We start from the raw sequence: 22,438 nt of genomic DNA on the forward strand, positions 1-22,438 counted from the left end.
GGATCACAGGAACTCACAGGGGAAGCTGAAGATCATCCAGCAACTAATGGCTTATGCTGCTAGCTTTAAATAGGCCACTGGGCACCAGAAATTGTCACGCATTGTGTGCGCTTTGGCGTACGCACATGCGTACTAGCACATGAAGTTTCTCGGCCGTTCTCGCTCTTCTGCACATTTGCATTGGCAAATATCTATGTGCCAATCTTCTGCAAACCATTCTCTGACAGAGACATCATCTTTTTTTTTCCACACCTTTGAAAAAGCCCTTTTGAATTCCTCGGTGCTTTGTTCTTTCTGTGTGATGAAACTAAGGGAAGCATGTCACATAGATGGAAAATGCCTCTGTTGTTCCAGGATGAGTAGACATTGTATCTTGCAAGGTCTGTTGGATGCAGAGCTAAAGATTTTAGCTGGGTGGAATATGGTGGAAGGCAAAAGAGCTCTGAAAGCTTGATCTTCCGGTCAATTTTCCATCCATATGGTTTCCTACAAGACCCAAGGGATGAAGAGTAGTGTTTTTCATAGATTAAGGACCCCAAGGCTCACAAAATGGTGAGAGAGTAGTGCCCCGTGTGAGGATCGAACTCACGACCTTCAGATTATGAGACTGACGCGCTACCTGCTGCGCTAACGAGGCCAATTAGTGAAAGGGATATGTGTGTCATAGCTGGCCACCATACTTGGAAGCTGATGGCGGTGGCACATCTTTTTTTCCCTTTGGTTTTCTCTATTTTTCTCAAAACAAGGCAGCCAGTTTTCCCATATGGTCTAGCGGTTAGGATTCCTGGTTTTCACCCAGGCGGCCCGGGTTCCACTCCCGGTATGGGAAATGCAAGTCCTTTTAACGACCCGCACACTCCTAGTGCTGAAACCTCAAAGCTGTTTTTCCATTGTAACCTCCAATCATTCCCTTGTTGTCAAAGTACCAAGGGTCAAAGCCAGGGATGCAGACAAGACAGGTCAAGCCGGGTCAGGACAGGAAATGAAATACTATCAGGAACACAGGAACTCACAGGGCAAGCTGAAGTTCATCCAGCAACTAATGGCTCATGCACGCGCTTTGGCGTACGTATATGCGCACTGGCACATGAATTTGCACACATGAATAATATCAGGATCACAGGAACTCACAGGGGAAGCTGAAGATCATCCAGCAACTAATGGCTTATGCTGCTAGCTTTAAATAGGCCACTGGGCACCAGAAATTGTCACGCATTGTGTACGCTTTGGCGTACGCACATGCGTACTAGCACATGAAGTTTCTCGGCCGTTCTCGCTCTTCTGCACATTTGCATTGGCAAATATCTATGTGCCAGGGGGCGTGGCCTAACTCCGGACGAAGATGGATGCCTAATCCCTGAGCTCCAGCACTCGGGAGTTTAATCCATCTCAATCAGGGCTAATTAAAAGGCATCCACACCAGTGATCAACGGATCGGAGCTGCCCATCGCATCTGGCACCGATGGAGCATCAACAGCAGCCGACAGTTAGCATCCCGGCGATGTTCCGCACGTCACACGGGGAAGGCCTCAAAGCCGCGGCCTCGCCTAAGACGTCCATGCCGCCCGGCGGCTCCACGGCCCTCGCGGACGCCGCGAACGGAGCGAACGGTCCACAGAGGCAAGAATCCCCTCAGCCCCAACCGTTCAGCCTAGCAGACCTTCAGGCCAACCTTCAAGCAATGTCTATGGACATAAAAGCCTCCTTTTCCGCTGCAATCAATGAAATAAGAGCTGACATTCAAGGCATAGCAGCAAGAACTGGAGCAATGGAACAAGCCTCAGCCCATCATGCAGAAGCAATAAGGCAAGTACAAAAAAATGCTGACATACATCTAAATCATATTATAGATATGCACCGCCGCATTGAAGATTTGGACAATAGGGGGAGGAGACATAATATTAGAATCAGAGGTGTCCCAGAAATGACTGACCAAAACCCAGTAGAGCAAACTGCTGCTGCACTGTTTAATGACATACTGGACAGACCTCCTGACTCCCCTATTGAATTTGAAAGGATCCACAGAGCTCTGCGGCCCAGAGGTAGAGATGATGATCCACCTAGAGACATAATTTGCTGCCTGGTCAATTTCCCTCTGAAGGAAGCGATTCTTAAAAAAGCGAGAGAAAAAGGCAGAATCATCTTTAATGGAAATGAAATAAAACTGTACCAAGACCTATCAAATATCACGCTACAGCAACGTAAAGCCTTACGCCCGATCACAGAACAGCTACGCACCAGAGGCATTCCATACAGGTGGAAGTTTCCCTTTTGCCTATCTGCCACGTGGCGAGGCCACACAGCGCTACTGCGCACACCAGATGACCTTCAATCATTTGCCGAAGCTTTGGATCTCCCCAGAATTGAGGTACCGGACTGGTACAGCTCCTTCACACCAAGCGAATCGTGGATGGCGATCTCCAACAACCTCACTCCAAGAACCCAAAGAATTAGAGACCGTCGCCGCAGATCACCGTCTCCGCACTACAACAGAAGAAATGCTCTCCAAAGAAGTCCTGGAATCTCCCCTCCCAGACGCAGAGACCGCATAGATCACCGTGATCACCGAGAGCAAATGGACACTTGACTTCATACCTTCCACGTTAAGTCAAACCTCTAGAAGTTCTCATAAAACGTGACTTTGCCTATTCTACGCTTCTAATATCCTTTTCTGTTTTCTTTTCTGCTCCACTCTGTTCTCACCCCCTTTTTTTTTTCTTACCACCTTTTTCCCCTTTTTACTTTGTCTCATAACTCCCTCCCTCCTGTAAAGAAGGACACTTCAAGGAAATCTTGGTAAGAGACTTTATGAGAGAAACGAAGGGCAGGAGATAGGTCGCGAATGAGTAAGAGGGATACATTTCTTCTATGCATACCTGCTCTGATCCATTCAGATATGGTTTAGGAATAGATAATCTCATAAAGTTAGCCTATTAGCGCCCCTCACTCACCCCAGAGCTGACATTCTGAATCACTACAGTAATGAGCTTCTTCTTTACTGTAACATAGTCACTAATCATCCCTGATCAACCAAATTGTAGATTACTTAATCATTCTTTAAAGATATGGTGCAATACCAAGGGAGGAGGGGGGGAGGGGGAGAATAGAGTGGGAAAGAGTAAAAAGTTAGAATTTAAAATGCTTCAAGTTACTTCAATGCTTTTACAGATAGTCTTGTTGTCGCTTCGACCGTAATTACAATTTGGGGTCAAGGACACAAAATGCCATTTTTCTGGCATTCTAAAGTTAACATACTTATTGATCAGAACACAGCCTACTAGTTATGTCTTTACATGATATAGAAAGTTCGTATGTGTGTGTTCTCAATACCGCTGATATGTTTATCTCGATAATAGAAAAGAATATAAGATGTTCAAGATACAGGCATTGTTGATGCGGGTTAAAAATGTTTAAAGTTCAGAATTTCTATAGAGTTGTTATTTACGGCAATAAGACCGAGGGAGACCTCCTCCCCCTCGGAAGGTCGACGGTATATATTCTAGTCGTCAGATCGCAACCAATCTTTCACCCCCCTATATTTCACTGGGAGAGACATATTGTTGTTATACTGCTCTTAATATAAGGTACACCTGACACAAACCTCTCATAGACTAGACAAAATGGCTTCCACCATAAACTAATCAACCGCTTCATCAGATTTCTGTAGACACTTGAAATACTCTATTGTCTCTTTCAAGCTATTAATCTTGGTACACCCTTATTGTTTCTGCCCTGTCGTGGTTTTTCATTTATACATTAGGGCTAAATTACAATAACTCACCCTTGAAACCTCCTAATGGATAATAGGTCTGATACCAACCCCTACCCTGGCCCAATCTATCAAGAAAATGCCCTAATCTAATTAAACATTATCTCAATTGTCTTCTCCCGAGTGCAGGAAGTAAATCCATAGCAAGAGGAGAAATCTCACAAAGAATAAAGAAAGGAAGAAACTATCAAGAGAGAAGAGGGAAAACTTCTTTCTTTTTAGTATACCGCTAATCTCTTAGCAATCACAAGCATCCATTGAGCCCTGAGTAGTCCCCGTTCTCACACAAAGGGCAACCTCCTTTGCTCTTTGAACAAACCGGATCCCCAATAGGGTAGACTAGCAGGTCTATCTCTACCCCCGGTCTAACCCCCTTCTCACATCCCTCCCCCTCACCCCTATTACCCTCTACCCCCCCCCCCCCCCCCGTTTTTTTTTTTTTTTTTTTTTTTTTTATTATCCTTGGTTTCTCTGAAACTTACCCATTCACCTAGAAGTATACAGCCAAACTTCAAGATGACTAATAGTAAACAGAATACCACTCCACTAATGATCAAATTCCTCTCAATTAATGCCAAAGGACTTAACATACCTGAAAAAAGGACCAAATTACTCAACGAATTCCACAAACACAAAACAAATATCATATGTATCCAAGAAACACATTTCAAATCCGAAAAATTCCCGAAACTACAAGACAAACGCTTCCCATTTGCCTACCATGCCACAAATCCCGAAGGGAAAACAAAAGGGGTCTCAATTTTGATCTCCAATCAGACATCATTCCAACTCCAGGACTCTATGTCTGATCCTGGAGGCAGATTTATATTTTTAAAAGGTAAACTTGGCCATCACCCCATCACTATTGCAAATATTTATGCTCCAAACTCTAAACAGGTAGCCTTTTTCCGTAAAATCAAAGACCTACTAACGACTTTCGCGTCTGGTATTATCATCCTAGGGGGAGACTTTAATATTCCGCTAAACCCCGCAATAGACACCTCGAGCGGAGCATCGAGCCTTCCATATAGAGCATTAAAACAAATTAAAATTCAGCTACAAAACCTTATGCTACATGATTCCTGGAGAACTCTCAATCCCCAAGCCAAGGACTTCACATTCTTTTCCAGTGTTCATCAAAAATATTCAAGAATAGATTATTTCTTCATAACACAACCAGACCTATCCCTCCTGACCAACAGTACCATCGAACCAATGACCATTTCAGACCATCACCCTATCACCATGACTCTAACCTTCCCTGAGAAAAACACTAGCACAAAAACATGGAGACTAAACACTTCCTTATTGAAAGATCCCAAAGATATTTCAGAGTTTAATGAAACACTAAAAGACTACTTTGCACGTAATGATAACGGAGAAACCTCATCAATCACACAGTGGGAGGCACACAAATGTGTTATCAGAGGAGAATTTATAAGAAAATTAGCCAAAATAAAGAAAGAAAAACAATCCAAGATAAACTCATTGATAGCGCGTATCCATAATCTTGAAACAACACATAAAAGAACTATTGCAGTCTCAACATTTGAGGAGTTAACAAACGCGAGGAAACTACTCGCAGATGAACTAAATATCAAAACCAAAAGGCAATATATCCTAAGACACAAAATATACTATGAGCAAGGAAACAAAAGTGGGAGACTGCTCGCTAAAGCAGTACAAAACAAAAAAATCTCAGCAACAATTCACCAAATAATGGACAAACAAGGCAAATTACAATCCTCGAATGTGGAGATTGCAAAACAATTTGAATTATATTACCAATCTCTTTATAACATCCCTTCCAATCCCAAGAGTCCACTAAATTCAGACCTAAGAGCCAACCTTATCCAAGAATTTCTAAGTAAATACAGCCCACCCCGAATCTCAAACGCTACTGCCCAGAAACTTGAAGAACCAATCTCTGGCGCGGAACTAGATAAAGCCATAAAAGAGATGAAAATAGGAAAAGCCCCAGGCCCTGATGGATTACCCCTACAATATTACAAGACTTTCATTGACATACTAAAACCTCAATTTTTGAAATCTTTTCAATCCTTACACTCCGAGAAACACCCCCCCAAGCAACTACTAGAAGCCCATATAACTGTAATACCCAAAGAAGGCAAGGACATCACCCAGGTCACAAACTATAGGCCGATTTCCTTAATTAATGTCGATGTAAAACTTTATGCGAAAATTTTAGCTAACAGAATACTACCTCTACTAACATCCCTAATTACCCTAGACCAAGTGGGCTTTATTCCTGGCAGAGAGGGAAGAGATAACACGACCAAAGCCTTAAACATTAGTTACTGGTTAACTTTAAAACAAAAACAAGGATTCTTTCTCTCCCTCGATGCAGAGAAGGCGTTCGATGGGGTGGCATGGGATTTCATAGATTCATAGTTCATAGTTCTGAACAATATAGGAATACTACCACAAATGCGATCCTACATAAATGTATTATATTCCAATCCGACTGCACGAGTTCGTGTAAACAACCACCTATCGAACGCCTTCAATCTACGAAATGGCACCCGACAAGGATGCCCACTCTCCCCACTCCTATTTGTCCTCACTCTAGAACCACTATTAAATAGAATTAGAACAAATAATGACATTAAGGGAATAGAAATTCAAAATAACACCTACAAAGTCGCAGCATTCGCTGATGATATGTTACTCTTCCTATCGGAACCCCACACATCCTTGCCTAATCTCCTCAAAGACCTGGAACATTTCCATCTTCTTTCCAATCTAAAAATCAACCATGCCAAATCTAACGCTCTTAATATCACCCTGCAGCCAAGTTCAGTAGAACTCTGCAAGAAAAATCACCCATTTATCTGGGCTGAAAAGAGCATAACTTATTTGGGCATCGAAATTCCCTCAGATTTAAAAATGCTATACCAATTAAACTATATTCCCATCCTAAAAGAAACACGAGATGATTTGAGAAGATGGAACGCCCTAAACATCTCATGGTTTGGCAGGGCCTCGCTAATAAAAATGACAATCTTACCCAGATACCTATATGTCATGCAAACTATCCCCATCAGAGTGCCACTATCCTTTTTTGCAGCCTTTCGTAAAGCATGCTCCATGTTTATATGGAGGGGCAAAACCCCCAGAATAAAGTTTGCCAGACTAAACCTCCCTAAACACAAGGGTGGTATAGCTCTCCCTGACCTTAGGAAATACCACCAAGCAACACTCTTATCCCGTATAGTGGACTGGAATATTCATCAAGCTGTTAAGGATTGGGTGACGCTAGAGCAATCTCAGTTCACCTTCCCAATTAAGTCACTTCCGTGGATCCACCCTAAACACCACCCTAATCACATCAAAATGCACCCCCTAGTTGGACCCACGTTGGAAATTTTTAACAACACATTCAAATCCAAAATACCCACCCCTTGGTATAGCCCTCTCACACCTCTGAGAAATAACCCTGACTTCCCACCAGGATTAGATAGAAACTTTCTTTTACTCAATTGGCCACATAAAGAAATCCTCGCCAAACATTTCTTCAAAAATGGACAAATACTCTCTAGAGAAGATCTCCATGACACTATAACACCCTTCCAAATACCCCATTGGAACTATATTCAAATTAGACATTTCCTGACCAACAGAAAGACAACGCATCTTTGGACGAAACCCCTAACGACTGTTGAAGACCTATGTATGAAGAAAGACCCACATAGACATATTATATCAATCATTTATAATTCACTATTTGAAGGGACACCCGATCTGACCATCAAAACATGTGAACATTGGGAAAGAGACCTTGATATCTCAATATCCGAAAAACAATGGGAAAAATTATATATTTACGCACACAAAGGGTCTCTAAATGTAGCTACCCAGGAATGTAGCTATAAAATTTTGTCCAGATGGTATAGGACCCCCTCTATCATACACAAGTTCTCCCCTACATCCTCAGAAAAATGCTGGAGATGCAAACGAGAAGAGGGCTCGATGCTCCATGTGTGGTGGTCCTGCCCCTCGATCCAGACCTTCTGGATGGAGGTTCACGAAACAATCAACAAAATCTCCTCAGAACACCTGATTTTTAACGCGGCACAATACCTCCTTCACTTGAATGACATCCCCAAAAAAACTTATCTAAAATCATTGCCAATGTTTATGGTCAACGCGGCTCGTCACTGTATCCCCATCCACTGGCGCTCCGAGGCCATTCCAACGAAAAAAGAATGGTTTCGGAGAATCAACAACATAGAGCAGATTGAAGAACTTATAAGTGTATCTCAGGAAAAAATTACTAAATTCTTTGCAACCTGGCATGAATGGATAGAATATAAAAACACTCCGGAATACAAATCAATTGTAAACCATTAGAAAATTACTTCTATAAGAGCTAAGTTCAGACAGAAATGAAATACATTTTGTAATCATAAGTACTTTTCTTACGGTACTGTTTCCCCTCCCCCCCCCATTCTCTTTTTTTTTTTTTTCTCTTCCCCATTCTCTCCCTTCACCCCTCACCCTTCCCCCACCCCTATACTTCCCCCCCCTACTCTGGGTATAGTTAGCCAAATTACCAACTGTCCTTCAGTATTATGATGGAATATTTTGTTGATATGTTCATATATATATATTGTACTATCTACAGGAATATTATTTTTCTAATTTCCTTTATAACTGTACTTTACCATTATCACATATACAATATGCGACTGTATTTGTTTGTTTACTATGTTGTATTTTATGCTCTGGTTCACGCAATAAAATTTGTGAAACAAAAAAATATCTATGTGCCAATCTTCTGCAAACCATTCTCTGACAGAGACATCATCTTTTTTTTCCACACCTTTGAACAAGCCCTTTTGAATTCCTCGGTGCTTTGTTCTTTCTGTGTGATGAAACTAAGGGAAGCATGTCACATAGATGGAAAATGCCTCTGTTGTTCCAGGATGAGTAGACATTGTATCTTGCAAGGTCTGTTGGATGCAGAGCTAAAGATTTTAGCTGGGTGGAATATGGTGGAAGGCAAAAGAGCACTGAAAGCTTGATCTTCCGGTCAATGTTCCATCCATATGGTTTCCTACAAGACCTAAGGGATGAAGAGTAGTGTTTTTCATAGATTAAGGACCCCAAGGCTCACAAAATGGTTAGAGAGTAGTGCCCTGTGTGAGGATCGAACTCACGACCTTCAGATTATGAGCCTGATGCGCTACCTGCTGCGCTAACGAGGCCAATTAGTGAAAGTGATATGTGTGTCATAGCTGGCCACCATACTTGGAAGCTGATGGCGGTGGCACATCTTTTTTTCCCTTTGGTTTTCTCTATTTTTCTCAAAACGAGGCAGCTAGTTTTCCCATATGGTCTAGCGGTTAGGATTCCTGGTTTTCACCCAGGCAGCCCAGGTTCGACTCCCGGAATGGGAAATGCAAGTCCTTTTAACGACCCGCACACTCCTAGTGCTGAAACCTCAAAGCTGTTTTTCCAATGTAACCTCCAATCATTCCCTTGTTGTCAAAGTACCAAGGGTCAAAGCCAGGGATGCAGACAAGACAGGTCAAGCCGGGTCAGGACAGGAAATGAAATACTATCAGGAACACAGGAACTCACAGGGCAAGCTGAAGTTCATCCAGCAACTAATGGCTCATGCACGCGCTTTGGCGTACGTATATGCGCACTGGCACATGAATTTTCACACATGAATAATATCAGGATCACAGGAACTCACAGGGGAAGCTGAAGATCATCCAGCAACTAATGGCTTATGCTGCTAGCTTTAAATAGGCCACTGGGCACCAGAAATTGTCACGCATTGTGTGCGCTTTAGCGTACGCACATGCGTACTAGCACATGAAGTTTCTCGGCCGTTCTCGCTCTTCTGCACATTTGCATTGGCAAATATCTATGTGCCAATCTTCTGCAAACCATTCTCTGACAGAGACATCATCTTTTTTTTCCACACCTTTGAAAAAGCCCTTTTGAATTCCTCGGTGCTTTGTTCTTTCTGTGTGATGAAACTAAGGGAAGCATGTCACATAGATGGAAAATGCCTCTGTTGTTCCAGGATGAGTAGACATTGTATCTTGCAAGGTCTGTTGGATGCAGAGCTAAAGATTTTAGCTGGGTGGAATATGGTGGAAGGCAAAAGAGCACTGAAAGCTTGATCTTCCGGTCAATGTTCCATCCATATGGTTTCCTACAAGACCTAAGGGATGAAGAGTAGTGTTTTTCATAGATTAAGGACCCCAAGGCTCACAAAATGGTTAGAGAGTAGTGCCCCGTGTGAGGATCGAACTCACGACCTTCAGATTATGAGACTGACGCGCTACCGTGAAAGTGATATGTGTGTCATAGCTGGCCACCATACTTGGAAGCTGATGGCGGTGGCACATCTTTTTTTCCCTTTGGTTTTCTCTATTTTTCTCAAAACAAGGCAGCTAGTTTTCCCATATGGTCTAGCGGTTAGGATTCCTGGTTTTCACCCAGGCGGCCTGGGTTCGACTCCCGGTATGGGAAATGCAAGTCCTTTTAACGACCCGCACACTCCTAGTGCTGAAACCTCAAAGCTGTTTTTCCATTGTAACCTCCAATCATTCCCTTGTTGTCAAAGTACCAAGGGTCAAAGCCAGGGATGCAGACAAGACAGGTCAAGCCGGGTCAGGACAGGAAATGAAATACTATCAGGAACACAGGAACTCACAGGGCAAGCTGAAGTTCATCCAGCAACTAATGGCTCATGCACGCGCTTTGCCGTACGTATATGCGCACTGGCACATGAATTTTCACACATGAATAATATCAGGATCACAGGAACTCACAGGGGAAGCTGAAGATCATCCAGCAACTAATGGCTTATGCTGCTAGCTTTAAATAGGCCACTGGGCACCAGAAATTGTCACGCATTGTGTGCGCTTTGGCGTACGCACATGCGTACTAGCACATGAAGTTTCTCGGCCGTTCTTGCTCTTCTGCACATTTGCATTGGCAAATATCTATGTGCCAATCTTCTGCAAACCATTCTCTGACAGAGACATCATCTTTTTTTTCCACACCTTTGAAAAAGCCCTTTTGAATTCCTCGGTGCTTTGTTCTTTCTGTGCGATGAAACTAAGGGAAGCATGTCACATAGATGGAAAATGCCTCTGTTGTTCCAGGATGAGTAGACATTGTATCTTGCAAGGTCTGTTGGATGCAGAGCTAAAGATTTTAGCTGGGTGGAATATGGTGGAAGGCAAAAGAGCACTGAAAGCTTGATCTTCCGGTCAATTTTCCATCCATATGGTTTCCTACAAGACCTAAGGGATGAAGAGTAGTGTTTTTCATAGATTAAGGACCCCAAGGCTCACAAAATTGTTAGAGAGTAGTGCCCCGTGTGAGGATCGAACTCACGACCTTCAGATTATGAGACTGACGCGCTACCTGCTGCGCTAACGAGGCCAATTAGTGAAAGTGATATGTGTGTCATAGCTGGCCACCATACTTGGAAGCTGATGGCGGTGGCACATCTTTTTTTCCCTTTGGTTTTCTCTATTTTTCTCAAAAACAAGGCAGCTAGTTTTCCCATATGGTCTAGCGGTTAGGATTCCTGGTTTTCACCCAGGCGGCCCGGGTTCGACTCCCGGTATGGGAAATGCAAGTCCTTTTAGCGACCCGCACACTCCTAGTGCTGAAACCTCAAAGCTGTTTTTCCATTGTAACCTCCAATCATTCCCTTGTTGTCAAAGTACCAAGGGTCAAAGCCAGGGATGCAGACAAGACAGGTCAAGCCAGGTCAGGACAGGAAATGAAATACTATCAGGAACACAGGAACTCACAGGGCAAGCTGAAGTTCATCCAGCAACTAATGGCTCATGCACGCGCTTTGGCGTACGTATATGCGCACTGGCACATGAATTTTCACACATGAATAATATCAGGATCACAGGAACTCACAGGGGAAGCTGAAGATCATCCAGCAACTAATGGCTTATGCTGCTAGCTTTAAATAGGCCACTGGGCACCAGAAATTGTCACGCATTGTGTGCGCTTTGGCGTACGCACATGCGTACTAGCACATGAAGTTTCTTGGCCGTTCTCGCTCTTCTGCACATTTGCATTGGCAAATATCTATGTGCCAATCTTTTGAAAACCATTCTCTGACAGAGACATCATCTTTTTTTTCCACACCTTTGAAAAAGCCCTTTTGAATTCCTCTGTGCTTTGTTCTTTCTGTGTGATGAAACTAAGGGAAGCATGTCACATAGATGGAAAATGCCTCTGTTGTTCCAGGATGAGTAGACATTGTATCTTGCAAGGTCTGTTGGATGCAGAGCTAAAGATTTTAGCTGGGTGGAATATGGTGGAAGGCAAAAGAGCACTGAAAGCTTGATCTTCCGGTCAATTTTCCATCCATATGGTTTCCTACAAGACCTAAGGGATGAAGAGTAGTGTTTTTCATAGATTAAGGACCCCAAGGCTCACAAAATGGTTAGAGAGTAGTGCCCCGTGTGAGGATCGAACTCACGACCTTCAGATTATGAGACTGATGCGCTACCTGCTGCGCTAACAAGGCCAATTAGTGAAAGTGATATGTGTGTCATAGCTGGCCACCATACTTGGAAGCTGATGGCGGTGGCACATCTTTTTTTCCCTTTGGTTTTCTCTATTTTTCTCAAAACAAAGCAGCTAGTTTTCCCATATGGTCTAGCGGTTAGGATTCCTGGTTTTCACCCAGGCGGCCCGGGTTCGACTCCCGGTATGGGTAATGCAAGTCCTTTTAACGACCCGCACACTCCTAGTGCTGAAACCTCAAAGCTGTTTTTCCATTGTAACCTCCAATCATTCCCTTGTTGTCAAAGTACCAAGGGTCAAAGCCAGGGATGCAGACAAGATAGGTCAAGGCGGATCAGGAACTTGTTGTCAAAGTTCCAAGGGTCAAAGCCAGGAATGCAGACAAGACAGGTCAAGCCGGGTCAGGACAGGAAATCAAATACTATCAGGAACACAGGAACTCACAGGGCAAGCTGAAGTTCATCCAGCAACTAATGGCTCATGCACGCGCTTTGGCGTACGTATATGCGCACTGGCACATGAATTTTCACACATGAATAATATCAGGATCACAGGAACTCACAGGGGAAGCTGAAGATCATCCAGCAACTAATGGCTTATGCTGCTAGCTTTAAATAGGCCACTGGGCACCAGAAATTGTCACGCATTGTGTGCGCTTTGGCGTACGCACATGCGTACTAGCACATGAAGTTTCTCGGCCGTTCTCGCTCTTCTGCACATTTGCATTGGCAAATATCTATGTGCCAATCTTCTGCAAACCATTCTCTGACAGAGACATCATCTTTTTTTTCCACACCTTTGAAAAAGCCCTTTTGAATTCCTCGGTGCTTTGTTCTTTCTGTGTGATGAAACTAAGGGAAGCATGTCACATAGATGGAAAATGCCTCTGTTGTTCCAGGATGAGTAGACATTGTATCTTGCAAGGTCTGTTGGATGCAGAGCTAAAGATTTTAGCTGGGTGGAATATGGTGGAAGGCAAAAGAGCACTGAAAGCTTGATCTTCCGGTCAATTTTCCATCCATATGGTTTCCTACAAGACCTAAGGGATGAAGAGTAGTGTTTTTCATAGATTACGGACCCCAAGGCTCACAAAACGGTTAGAGAGTAGTGCCCCGTGTGAGGATCAAACTCACGACCTTCAGATTATGAGACTGATGCGCTTCCTGCTGCGCTAACGAGGCCAATTAGTGAAAGTGATATGTGTGTCATAGCTGGCCACCATACTTGGAAGCTGATGGCGGTGGCACATCTTTTTTTCCCTTTGGTTTTCTCTATTTTTCTCAAAACAAGGCAGCTAGTTTTCCCATATGGTCTAGCGGTTAGGATTCCTGGTTTTCACCCAGGCGGCCCGGGTTCCACTCCCGGTATGGGAAATGCAAGTCCTTTTAACGACCCGCACAATCCTAGTGCTGAAACCTCAAAGCGGTTTTTCCATTGTAACCTCCAATCATTCCCTTGTTGTCAAAGTACCAAGGGTCAAAGCCAGGGATGCAGACAAGACAGGTCAAGCCGGGTCAGGACAGGAAATGAAATACTATCAGGAACACAGGAACTCACAGGGCAAGCTGAAGTTCATCCAGCAACTAATGGCTCATGCACGCGCTTTGGCGTACGTATATGCGCACTGGCACATGAATTTTCACACATGAATAATATCAGGATCACAGGAACTCACAGGGGAAGCTGAAGATCATCCAGCAACTAATGGCTTATGCTGCTAGCTTTAAATAGGCCACTGGGCACCAGAAATTGTCACGCATTGTGTACGCTTTGGCGTACGCACATGCGTACTAGCACATGAAGTTTCTCGGCCGTTCTCGCTCTTCTGCACATTTGCATTGGCAAATATCTATGTGCCAATCTTCTGCAAACCATTCTCTGACAGAGACATCATCTTTTTTTTCCACACCTTTGAACAAGCCCTTTTGAATTCCTCGGTGCTTTGTTCTTTCTGTGTGATGAAACTAAGGGAAGCATGTCACATAGATGGAAAATGCCTCTGTTGTTCCAGGATGAGTAGACATTGTATCTTGCAAGGTCTGTTGGATGCAGAGCTAAAGATTTTAGCTGGGTGGAATATGGTGGAAGGCAAAAGAGCACTGAAAGCTTGATCTTGCGGTCAATGTTCCATCCATATGGTTTCCTACAAGACCTAAGGGATGAAGAGTAGTGTTTTTCATAGATTAAGGACCCCAAGGCTCACAAAATGGTTAGAGAGTAGTGCCCCGTGTGAGGATCGAACTCACGACCTTCAGATTATGAGACTGACGCGCTACCTGCTGCGCTAACTAGGCCAATTAGTGAAAGTGATATGTGTGTCATAGCTGGCCACCATACTTGGAAGCTGATGGCGGTGGCACATCTTTTTTTCCCTTTGGTTTTCTCTATTTTTCTCAAAAAAAAGGCAGCTAGTTTTCCCATATGGTCTAGCGGTTAGGATTCCTGGTTTTCACCCAGGCGGCCCGGGTTCGACTCCCGGTATGGGAAATGCAAGTCCTTTTAACGACCCGCACACTCCTAGTGCTGAAACCTCAAAGCTGTTTTTCCATTGTAACCTCCAATCATTCCCTTGTTGTCAAAGTACCAAGGGTCAAAGCCAGGGATGCAGACAAGACAGGTCAAGCCGGGTCAGGACAGGAAATGAAATACTATCAGGAACACAGGAACTCACAGGGCAAGCTGAAGTTCATCCAGCAACTAATGGCTCATGCACGCGCTTTGGCGTACGTATATGCGCACTGGCACATGAATTTTCACACATGAATAATATCAGGATCACAGGAACTCACAGGGGAAGCTGAAGATCATCCAGCAACTAATGGCTTATGCTGCTAGCTTTAAATAGGCCACTGGGCACCAGAAATTGTCACGCATTGTGTGCGCTTTGGCGTACGCACATGCGTACTAGCACATGAAGTTTCTCGGCCGTTCTTGCTCTTCTGCACATTTGCATTGGCAAATATCTATGTGCCAATCTTCTGCAAACCATTCTCTGACAGAGACATCATCTTTTTTTTCCACACCTTTGAAAAAGCCCTTTTGAATTCCTCGGTGCTTTGTTCTTTCTGTGCGATGAAACTAAGGGAAGCATGTCACATAGATGGAAAATGCCTCTGTTGTTCCAGGATGAGTAGACATTGTATCTTGCAAGGTCTGTTGGATGCAGAGCTAAAGATTTTAGCTGGGTGGAATATGGTGGAAGGCAAAAGAGCACTGAAAGCTTGATCTTCCGGTCAATTTTCCATCCATATGGTTTCCTACAAGACCTAAGGGATGAAGAGTAGTGTTTTTCATAGATTAAGGACCCCAAGGCTCACAAAATTGTTAGAGAGTAGTGCCCCGTGTGAGGATCGAACTCACGACCTTCAGATTATGAGACTGACGCGCTACCTGCTGCGCTAACGAGGCCAATTAGTGAAAGTGATATGTGTGTCATAGCTGGCCACCATACTTGGAAGCTGATGGCGGTGGCACATCTTTTTTTCCCTTTGGTTTTCTCTATTTTTCTCAAAAACAAGCCAGCTAGTTTTCCCATATGGTCTAGCGGTTAGGATTCCTGGTTTTCACCCAGGCGGCCCGGGTTCGACTCCCGGTATGGGAAATGCAAGTCCTTTTAGCGACCCGCACACTCCTAGTGCTGAAACCTCAAAGCTGTTTTTCCATTGTAACCTCCAATCATTCCCTTGTTGTCAAAGTACCAAGGGTCAAAGCCAGGGATGCAGACAAGACAGGTCAAGCCGGGTCAGGACAGGAAATGAAATACTATCAGGAACACAGGAACTCACAGGGCAAGCTGAAGTTCATCCAGCAACTAATGGCTCATGCACGCGCTTTGCCGTACGTATATGCGCACTGGCACATGAATTTTCACACATGAATAATATCAGGATCACAGGAACTCACAGGGGAAGCTGAAGATCATCCAGCAACTAATGGCTTATGCTGCTAGCTTTAAATAGGCCACTGGGCACCAGAAATTGTCACGCATTGTGTGCGCTTTGGCGTACGCACATGCGTACTAGCACATGAAGTTTCTCGGCCGTTCTTGCTCTTCTGCACATTTGCATTGGCAAATATCTATGTGCCAATCTTCTGCAAACCATTCTCTGACAGAGACATCATCTTTTTTTTCCACACCTTTGAAAAAGCCCTTTTGAATTCCTCGGTGCTTTGTTCTTTCTGTGCGATGAAACTAAGGGAAGCATGTCACATAGATGGAAAATGCCTCTGTTGTTCCAGGATGAGTAGACATTGTATCTTGCAAGGTCTGTTGGATGCAGAGCTAAAGATTTTAGCTGGGTGGAATATGGTGGAAGGCAAAAGAGCACTGAAAGCTTGATCTTGCGGTCAATTTTCCATCCATATGGTTTCCTACAAGACCTAAGGGATGAAGAGTAGTGTTTTTCATAGATTAAGGACCCCAAGGCTCACAAAATTGTTAGAGAGTAGTGCCCCGTGTGAGGATCGAACTCACAACCTTCAGATTATGAGACTGACGCGCTACCTGCTGCGCTAACGAGGCCAATTAGTGAAAGTGATATGTGTGTCATAGCTGGCCACCATACTTGGAAGCTGATGGCGGTGGCACATCTTTTTTTCCCTTTGGTTTTCTCTATTTTTCTCAAAAACAAGGCAGCTAGTTTTCCCATATGGTCTAGCGGTTAGGATTCCTGGTTTTCACCCAGGCGGCCTGGGTTCGACTCCCGGTATGGGAAATGCAAGTCCTTTTAGCGACCCGCACACTCCTAGTGCTGAAACCTCAAAGCTGTTTTTCCATTGTAACCTCCAATCATTCCCTTGTTGTCAAAGTACCAAGGGTCAAAGCCAGGGATGCAGACAAGACAGGTCAAGCCAGGTCAGGACAGGAAATGAAATACTATCAGGAACACAGGAACTCACAGGGCAAGCTGAAGTTCATCCAGCAACTAATGGCTCATGCACGCGCTTTGGCGTACGTATATGCGCACTGGCACATGAATTTTCACACATGAATAATATCAGGATCACAGGAACTCATAGGGGAAGCTGAAGATCATCCAGCAACTAATGGCTTATGCTGCTAGCTTTAAATAGGCCACTGGGCACCAGAAATTGTCACGCATTGTGTGCGCTTTGGCGTACGCACATGCGTACTAGCACATGAAGTTTCTTGGCCGTTCTCGCTCTTCTGCACATTTGCATTGGCAAATATCTATGTGCCAATCTTCTGAAAACCATTCTCTGACAGAGACATCATCTTTTTTTTCCACACCTTTGAAAAAGCCCTTTTGAATTCCTCTGTGCTTTGTTCTTTCTGTGTGATGAAACTAAGGGAAGCATGTCACATAGATGGAAAATGCCTCTGTTGTTCCAGGATGAGTAGACATTGTATCTTGCAAGGTCTGTTGGATGCAGAGCTAAAGATTTTAGCTGGGTGGAATATGGTGGAAGGCAAAAGAGCACTGAAAGCTTGATCTTCCGGTCAATTTTCCATCCATATGGTTTCCTACAAGACCTAAGGGATGAAGAGTAGTGTTTTTCATAGATTAAGGACCCCAAGGCTCACAAAATGGTTAGAGAGTAGTGCCCCGTGTGAGGATCGAACTCACAACCTTCAGATTATGAGACTGACGCGCTACCTGCTGCGCTAACGAGGCCAATTAGTGAAAGTGATATGTGTGTCATAGCTGGCCACCATACTTGGAAGCTGATGGCGGTGGCACATCTTTTTTTCCCTTTGGTTTTCTCTATTTTTCTCAAAGAAAGGCAGCTAGTTTTCCCATATGGTCTAGCGGTTAGGATTCCTGGTTTTCACCCAGGCGACCCGGGTTCGACTCCCGGTATGGGAAATGCAAGTCCTATTAACGACCCGCACACTCCTAGTGCTGAAACCTCAAAGCTGTTTTTCCATTGTAACCTCCAATCATTCCCTTGTTGTCAAAGTACCAAGGGTCAAAGCCAGGGATGCAGACAAGACAGGTCAAGCCGGGTCAGGACAGGAAATGAAATACTATCAGGAACACAGGAACTCACAGGGCAAGCTGAAGTTCATCCAGCAACTAATGGCTCATGCACGCGCTTTGGCGTACGTATATGCGCACTGACACATGAATTTTCACACATGAATAATATCAGGATCACAGGAACTCACAGGGGAAGCTGAAGATCATCCAGCAACTAATGGCTTATGCTGCTAGCTTTAAATAGGCCACTGGGCACCAGAAATTGTCACGCATTGTGTGCGCTTTGGCGTACGCACATGCGTACTAGCACATGAAGTTTCTCGGCCGTTCTCGCTCTTCTGCACATTTGCATTGGCAAATATCTATGTGCCAATCTTCTGCAAACCATTCTCTGACAGAGACATCATCTTTTTTTTCCACACCTTTGAAAAAGCCCTTTTGAATTCCTCGGTGCTTTGTTCTTTCTGTGTGATGAAACTAAGGGAAGCATGTCACATAGATGGAAAATGCCTCTGTTGTTCCAGGATGAGTAGACATTGTATCTTGCAAGGTCTGTTGGATGCAGAGCTAAAGATTTTAGCTGGGTGGAATATGGTGGAAGGCAAAAGAGCACTGAAAGGTTGATCTTCCGGTCAATTTTCCATCCATATGGTTTCCTACAAGACCTAAGGGATGAAGAGTAGTGTTTTTCATAGATTAAGGACCCCAAGGCTCACAAAATGGTTAGAGAGTAGTGCCCCGTGTGAGGATCGAACTCACGAACTTCAGATTATGAGACTGATGCGCTACCTGCTGCGCTAACAAGGCCAATTAGTGAAAGTGATATGTGTGTCATAGCTGGCCACCATACTTGGAAGCTGATGGCGGTGGCACATCTTTTTTTCCCTTTGGTTTTCTCTATTTTTCTCAAAACAAGGCAGCTAGTTTTCCCATATGGTCTAGCGGTTAGGATTCCTGGTTTTCACCCAGGCGGCCCGGGTTCGACTCCCGGTATGGGTAATGCAAGTCCTTTTAACGACCCGCACACTCCTAGTGCTGAAACCTCAAAGCTGTTTTTCCATTGTAACCTCCAATCATTCCCTTGTTGTCAAAGTACCAAGGGTCAAAGCCAGGGATGCAGACAAGATAGGTCAAGGCGGATCAGGAACTTGTTGTCAAAGTTCCAAGGGTCAAAGCCAGGAATGCAGACAAGACAGGTCAAGCCGGGTCAGGACAGGAAATCAAATACTATCAGGAACACAGGAACTCACAGGGCAAGCTGAAGTTCATCCAGCAACTAATGGCTCATGCACGCGCTTTGGCGTACGTATATGCGCACTGGCACATGAATTTTCACACATGAATAATATCAGGATCACAGGAACTCACAGGGGAAGCTGAAGATCATCCAGCAACTAATGGCTTATGCTGCTAGCTTTAAATAGGCCACTGGGCACCAGAAATTGTCACGCATTGTGTACGCTTTGGCGTACGCACATGCGTACTAGCACATGAAGTTTCTCGGCCGTTCTCGCTCTTCTGCACATTTGCATTGGCAAATATCTATGTGCCAATCTTCTGCAAACCATTCTCTGACAGAGACATCATCTTTTTTTTCCACACCTTTGAACAAGCCCTTTTGAATTCCTCGGTGCTTTGTTCTTTCTGTGTGATGAAACTAAGGGAAGCATGTCACATAGATGGAAAATGCCTCTGTTGTTCCAGGATGAGTAGACATTGTATCTTGCAAGGTCTGTTGGATGCAGAGCTAAAGATTTTAGCTGGGTGGAATATGGTGGAAGGCAAAAGAGCACTGAAAGCTTGATCTTGCGGTCAATGTTCCATCCATATGGTTTCCTACAAGACCTAAGGGATGAAGAGTAGTGTTTTTCATAGATTAAGGACCCCAAGGCTCACAAAATGGTTAGAGAGTAGTGCCCCGTGTGAGGATCGAACTCACGACCTTCAGATTATGAGACTGACGCGCTACCTGCTGCGCTAACTAGGCCAATTAGTGAAAGTGATATGTGTGTCATAGCTGGCCACCATACTTGGAAGCTGATGGCGGTGGCACATCTTTTTTTCCCTTTGGTTTTCTCTATTTTTCTCAAAAAAAAGGCAGCTAGTTTTCCCATATGGTCTAGCGGTTAGGATTCCTGGTTTTCACCCAGGCGGCCCGGGTTCGACTCCCGGTATGGGAAATGCAAGTCCTTTTAACGACCCGCACACTCCTAGTGCTGAAACCTCAAAGCTGTTTTTCCATTGTAACCTCCAATCATTCCCTTGTTGTCAAAGTACCAAGGGTCAAAGCCAGGGATGCAGACAAGACAGGTCAAGCCGGGTCAGGACAGGAAATGAAATACTATCAGGAACACAGGAACTCACAGGGCAAGCTGAAGTTCATCCAGCAACTAATGGCTCATGCACGCGCTTTGGCGTACGTATATGCGCACTGGCACATGAATTTTCACACATGAATAATATCAGGATCACAGGAACTCACAGGGGAAGCTGAAGATCATCCAGCAACTAATGGCTTATGCTGCTAGCTTTAAATAGGCCACTGGGCACCAGAAATTGTCACGCATTGTGTGTGCTTTGGCGTACGCACATGCGTACTAGCACATGAAGTTTCTCGGCCGTTCTCGCTCTTCTGCACATTTGCATTGGCAAATATCTATGTGCCAATCTTCTGCAAACCATTCTCTGACAGAGACATCATCTTTTTTTTCCACACCTTTGAAAAAGCCCTTTTGAATTCCTCGGTGCTTTGTTCTTTCTGTGTGATGAAACTAAGGGAAGCATGTCACATAGATGGAAAATGCCTCTGTTGTTCCAGGATGAGTAGACATTGTATCTTGCAAGGTCTGTTGGATGCAGAGCTAAAGATTTTAGCTGGGTGGAATATGGTGGAAGGCAAAAGAGCACTGAAAGCTTGATCTTCCGGTCAATGTTCCATCCATATGGTTTCCTACAAGACCTAAGGGATGAAGAGTAGTGTTTTTCATAGATTAAGGACCCCAAGGCTCACAAAATGGTTAGAGAGTAGTGCCCCGTGTGAGGATCGAACTCACGACCTTCAGATTATGAGACTGACGCGCTACCTGCTGCGCTAACGAGGCCAATTAGTGAAAGTGATATGTGTGTCATAGCTGGCCACCATACTTGGAAGCTGATGGCGGTGGCACATCTTTTTTTCCCTTTGGTTTTCTCTATTTTTCTCAAAACAAGGCAGCTAGTTTTCCCATATGGTCTAGCGGTTAGGATTCCTGGTTTTCACCCAGGCGGCCCGGGTTCGACTCCCGGTATGGGAAATGCAAGTCCTTTTAATGACCCGCACACTCCTAGTGCTGAAACCTCAAAGCTGTTTTTCCATTGTAACCTCCAATCATTCCCTTCTTGTCAAAGTACCAAGGGTCAAAGCCAGGGATGCAGACAAGACAGGTCAAGCCGGGTCAGGACAGGAAATGAAATACTATCAGGAACACAGGAACTCACAGGGCAAGCTGAAGTTCATCCAGCAACTAATGGCTCGTGCACACGCTTTGGCGTACGTATATGCGCACTGGCACATGAATTTTCACACATGAATAATATCAGGATCACAGGAACTCACAGGGGAAGCTGAAGATCATCCAGCAACTAATGGCTTATGCTGCTAGCTTTAAATAGGCCACTGGGCACCAGAAATTGTCACGCATTGTGTGCGCTTTGGCGTACGCACATGCGTACTAGCACATGAAGTTTCTCGGCCGTTCTCGCTCTTCTGCACATTTGCATTGGCAAATATCTATGTGCCAATCTTCTGCAAACCATTCTCTGACAGAGACATCATCTTTTTTTTCCACACCTTTGAAAAAGCCCTTTTGAATTCCTCGGTGCTTTGTTCTTTCTGTGTGATGAAACTAAGGGAAGCATGTCACATAGATGGAAAATGCCTCTGTTGTTCCAGGATGAGTAGACATTGTATCTTGCAAGGTCTGTTGGATGCAGAGCTAAAGATTTTAGCTGGGTGGAATATGGTGGAAGGCAAAAGAGCACTGAAAGCTTGATCTTCTGGTCAATTTTCCATCCATATGGTTTCCTACAAGACCTAAGGGATGAAGAGTAGTGTTTTTCATAGATTACGGACCCCAAGGCTCACAAAACGGTTAGAGAGTAGTGCCCCGTGTGAGGATCGAACTCACGACCTTCAGATTATGAG

The 22,438-nt window shown here is 44.3% G+C and overlaps 5 non-coding genes across 5 annotated transcripts; all 5 read left to right on the forward strand.

The window, feature by feature from the left end:
* Positions 1-11,321: 11,321 nt before the first annotated feature.
* Positions 11,322-11,393, forward strand: TRNAE-UUC (transfer RNA glutamic acid (anticodon UUC)). The gene has a single exon. It is a non-coding gene; the product is annotated as a tRNA-Glu (tRNA).
* Positions 11,394-14,728: 3,335 nt separating this feature from the next.
* TRNAE-UUC (transfer RNA glutamic acid (anticodon UUC)) lies at positions 14,729-14,800 on the forward strand. Its single transcript has one exon. It is a non-coding gene; the product is annotated as a tRNA-Glu (tRNA).
* Positions 14,801-15,842: 1,042 nt separating this feature from the next.
* Positions 15,843-15,914, forward strand: TRNAE-UUC (transfer RNA glutamic acid (anticodon UUC)). Its single transcript has one exon. It is a non-coding gene; the product is annotated as a tRNA-Glu (tRNA).
* Positions 15,915-20,363: 4,449 nt separating this feature from the next.
* Positions 20,364-20,435, forward strand: TRNAE-UUC (transfer RNA glutamic acid (anticodon UUC)). The gene has a single exon. It is a non-coding gene; the product is annotated as a tRNA-Glu (tRNA).
* Positions 20,436-21,476: 1,041 nt separating this feature from the next.
* TRNAE-UUC (transfer RNA glutamic acid (anticodon UUC)) lies at positions 21,477-21,548 on the forward strand. Its single transcript has one exon. It is a non-coding gene; the product is annotated as a tRNA-Glu (tRNA).
* The last annotated feature ends 890 nt before the right edge of the window (positions 21,549-22,438 follow it).

Source organism: Lithobates pipiens, unplaced genomic scaffold (genome assembly GCF_037356315.1).
Source record: "Lithobates pipiens isolate NorthernLeopardFrog02 unplaced genomic scaffold, aLitPip1_a1.2 Scaffold_8, whole genome shotgun sequence".
In the NCBI taxonomy this organism is placed as follows: domain Eukaryota; kingdom Metazoa; phylum Chordata; class Amphibia; order Anura; family Ranidae; genus Lithobates; species Lithobates pipiens.